We start from the raw sequence: 4,850 nt of genomic DNA, 5'->3' as shown, positions 1-4,850 counted from the left end.
ATCCATTTAAATCAAAACCACTTTCAGGTTCTTTCTTAAAACCAATTCTCTGACTTCTCCCAAAATGTCACAAACGCAATTATGGAATCAAAAGTCTAATTTCCTTTAAAATCACTAAAAGTTCCTCTGAACAAAATCCTTAAGTCTAACCAAAAGCAAAAGTCCTTTTTATATTAAAAATTAATATTTGAACATAATACTTTCCTCCAGTGATTCAAAATGGTAAAATAATTCTTTTCTAAATAAATCGAACTCAAGACATATAGTTTACTTAAATAAATTAAACTAAAAAAACATAAATATTTTCTTGATAAATCAAATAATACAATTTCTCAAATCTAAACCTTTCTAAATAACTTTTCAAACAAAGTCTAAGATTTTTATAGAAATTTCGGCAGCACCTCCCCTAAAATTTGGACTTTGTCACCCGGTTCGGGTCCCAACCAAACCATTCCACAATCCTTTTCAACAGTTTGAAACCCAAAATCAGTTCAAAAGCAAGTTAAATCCACAGTCATCTCATTTTTATATCTCAAGGAAACAATTTCAACATCAACTCATTATCAACCGATTAAACTCATTTCCAAAACTTTAAAGAAACAGTTCAGCAATAATCCATTTATCAAAACCAAAAAAATAATCCAATCAAACATATAATCATATTCATCCAAGCCAGCTAATCAATACAAAAAACTTATACAATCACTGAAAAGTATATAATTCTCACATCAGTATCTATTTATAAAAATTCCAAAATATAAAAATGGCTTTTTAGAAAAACCCCTACCTCGATAAGCGAAACCATAACTCAACGTGACAGCTGAACTCTCTTCGCTCAGCTCGAAATTAACCGCAACCGAAACCTGAGCTCCGCTTGCTTTCTCAATAGCAGAAACAGCCTCAGTCGCAACATGCAAACTCGTTTTCTAATTCCTAAAAACATTTATATTGTGGAAATCTTAAAACACATAACGGGAAAACTAATGCCAAGGATTTTGAGATAGAGACACTCACTGAAATAGAAGGAACGGCGCAGAAGCCACAGCAACACTTACGCAACATGCAACATCAAGACTCAAACCTACGTTAACAAACCTCAAGGTCCTTAACCAAACATAACCGAACACTAATGCAGGGGTCTTTAAAGCATAAATACTTACTGTAATGAGAAAATGAAGCAACAGCGGTCTCTGAACTGGCTCGGCGGCAGCCCCTGAAAGCCATCCCAGGCAGCAGCAGTGACCAAACTTCGGCGACAGCGACTAAAACCAACATGTAGTGATTGTAACGTTTCTAAAAACTCAAGAGAAACGAAATCCAATACTTAAAACTTTTACCGACAGTGGATCTCAGTGGTAGTGGAGGCTTTCCTGGCGATATAGGCTCAGCCAGAAGCTTCGGCAGTGGTCTCAAAAGTCACAGAACCACTCCCAGCGGTCAGAAACACAGAGACGCAGCTCCCTTCTCCGGTAGCGACACCCATGGCGGCAACCTCCGCGTCTTCTCTCTCACGCTCGAGCTCCTCTTCCTGGCAACCCCAACGGCGACAGCGGCAGCGCAGTAGCTTGGCCACGACGTCTCCTTCAGCGATGACGAGTCAGCAACATTTTCTCGCAGCATCAGCGAGTGCGGACGACGGCAACGGGCCTTTGGCGGCGGCGAGCTCGCAACAGCAGCGCCCCCTGGTGGTCAGCCCTCCAACACGACTTCCCTCCTCTCGGACGCGTAACAGCGGTGATAGCCGGTGGCAGCGGCTTTCTCTCGGCGTTGCTCTCTGTCTCCACATCTCTCTCTCTCCTCTCTGCGAATAGTGGCGGCAACGACGTGGAGGATGGCGGTGAGTTGGGCGCGACGGTGGCGCAGGTGGATGGCGTTGAGTGCGGCCCTTCCCCTCTGATTCCGAGCTCTCTCTTCTTCCTCTCCATCTCTGTGTTTTTTCTCTGTGTGGTGTGTGTTTGATACGTTGAAGGAGGAAAGGAGGTTGCATCTGTTAGGGTTAGGAATTCGGGGGATTCGGGTTTGTTTTTTTTTTAAATTAGGGTTAGGGTTAGGCTAGGGGTAGTTTAGGTCATTTTTAATAAAATTAAAGGGTAATAGAGTAATTGAATACAAATTTTAATTCAACAAAATTTTCTTTAAAGAAAATATTATTTGATCATAAATTACAAGTTAATTTCAAGGAAATGCTCTAATTCAATAATTGGAGATAGTATAATTAATTTTCTTTATTTATAAGAATTAAAATATTAAATTCTAAAATCTCAATTATTTAAAGTAAATCATAAAATCTTTATTATTTTACCATTACTAAACTTTATAATTTAAATATAGAAATTATCCAATAATTATGAAATTAGATAAAAATCCAAATTTAATTATCAACACTTGATTTAATTAGGCTTAATAAAATAATTTCTGAAATTAAAATCCTTAATGAATAAATAATTTGAAATTGACTCGTAATTAGATTTTCTAAAAGTTTTGGGTTTTACATATCACTTGATAATCAAACTTCTTGTGATCACTGGAGATCGAGGTGGCCAAACTTGTGTAAGATCCATTATGCCATTTGGCCTCTCAGATACCCTTCTGCTGTTGTAGAGTGATCCAAATCAACCATCTGTAACTATTTCCGAACTCCTTTCACTTTTCGTAGTACTTGGTATGGTCCGATTCCAACACTTTGTACTCAACCTAATGGCGGATGCTGTAAGTCTTCACACATAACACGTCTTTTTCTTTATTCTGAAACTACTGACCGACTTGAAACTCAGCTAGACCTGCGGTGTCCTGTGAATCTCCGGCCCCAAAATCGGATTCTACATCTAGGAACTCCTGCTGTCTCATGGAATCTAAGTCTAAAGTCAAAAAATGAGGCAGGTACTGCTGAGTTCCCAAGCTCGATGCTCCACCAGCCTCAACAGGAATACTCCTCTCTATATCATCATCGTTATCAGCAACAATCATGGCGGGCTCCACATCATCGTCATCTCCTAGTAAATCTTCCATGATATCTAGTTCTCCAATCTCCCTAGAAATCAGGATCATAATAGGAGTATTCATGTTATCACCTATTTCTGGAATCTAATCGCGATGTAAATCAGCTGCAAAAGATAGAGATGCCACCAAATCTCCCGCAGATATCATTACAGGCAGAGATGAATACACAACAACAGAGGTTGAACTAGATGCTGCTGCCATCATACTAATTGATGATTCTGGTTCAATCTTCCGGAACTAGAGACCACATCCACAAGCTTGGCCAATAGTTAAGGGATTCTCAACTCGAAAAATTGGTACCGACAGTGAAATAAAACTGGTAAATTCTCATCACTGTCTATCCCAAACGAGTTGTACTTCACCCCATCGCGAATAACAAAAATTGATATTCTATAATATAACTTCTCTATTCGTTTCATTCCATGCAGTCCCAAATTCTGTAGTACGGTATTTTGAAAATTAACAAAGCTCATAGAAGCTCTGATAAAGACACTCAACGGATCTTTATCAGTAAATTTTATTGCCATTCGTGTTTTTTTTCTTAATCGTGCCTTTGTAGTGTACAAGAACTAGGAAAATATCTTTCGTAGCTATTGTGACTATCACTCTGTACATTTTATATATATGTCGTGTCTCTATATCTTATAAAAATGTTAAATTTGTGTGTGCGTATTTCATGACGTGTCGTGTTTTGTATTGGTGTCGATATTCGTGCATCATAGGATGATATTGTCATAACTCGTAAAGAGGCTGCCACAAAGGGAATGGCATGTTCAGCTCATGCACTTAATTTTTTTTTCTATTCCCTTATTTTCTTTTTTATTCTTGTTGTTATCGTCTTTATTTATTTATTTGTTCATGCATATTTGGGTGATTAGGAGGCCTTTAAAGATGTTAAAACTTTGGTTTCAAACATATTAATGATAAATTTGCTAAATGCTCTTAATAGAGAAAAAATATTGAAAGATAAATTGGTAAAAGTAGGCTTGTCTTTTGATATAGATTTTGTTGCAATCTCAAACGTGATGGAGGGTATAATCTGACGGTAATAGTGAGGAAAATAGGATATTGTGACCCTAAGTTACCGTCGAAAAAATTCTCCGGTAATAAAATAATTTTTCGAATAGGTAATTCGTCGTAAAATCTAATGTAAACTGGTTATCGGTGAGGTTTACACTATCGGATTTCTTCTTACGGTAAATTCGTTAGTAATTAACTTACCGTCAGATTCGTTTTTTTGAAGATAATTCCGACGATATTCAGCGTTTTTCGTATGATGTCTTGACCGCACTTCTTCACCTTCTATTTTTTCCTCTCTCTCTCTCTCTCTCTCTCTCTCTCTCTCTCTCTCTCTCTCTCTCTCTCTCTCTCTCTCTCTCTCTCTCTCTCTCTCTCTCTCTCTCTCTCTCTATTTGATGATAGCAATGATGGTGGTCTTGTCATTGCTAGCATCATCTTACTCAACCTTTTTCTCATTCTTCGGTTATTTTCTCTCCCTGTCTCTCCTCATTTTTGTCTCACTCTACTCAACGACATCGGCAGTAATTCGTCCCTTGGTTACAGCTGTTGTATACTCCTCTTTCCTTCCTTTGCTCAATCTCCAGCTTCATTCTCATCTATTCGTCTTTGTGTTTAGTGTCTTGCTTTTTCTTGTTCATTCTGTTTTCCCTCCCTGTAAATGAACGAAGATATGGGTGAATATTTGAAAATCTAGAAAAATTAGAATTTTATATTTGGGATAAACTAAGTCTAAAGAAGTCAACATATAACAGATTTCACATTGGCATTTGTGTTTGTTATCTATTTAATTTTGTTAACCGATAAGACTTTTTCTTTATAATAGAATATTT

This window comes from Arachis hypogaea, chromosome 3, assembly GCF_003086295.3.
Source record: "Arachis hypogaea cultivar Tifrunner chromosome 3, arahy.Tifrunner.gnm2.J5K5, whole genome shotgun sequence".
In the NCBI taxonomy this organism is placed as follows: Eukaryota; Viridiplantae; Streptophyta; class Magnoliopsida; order Fabales; family Fabaceae; genus Arachis; species Arachis hypogaea.
Note: the sequence above shows the minus strand (reverse complement) of the source record.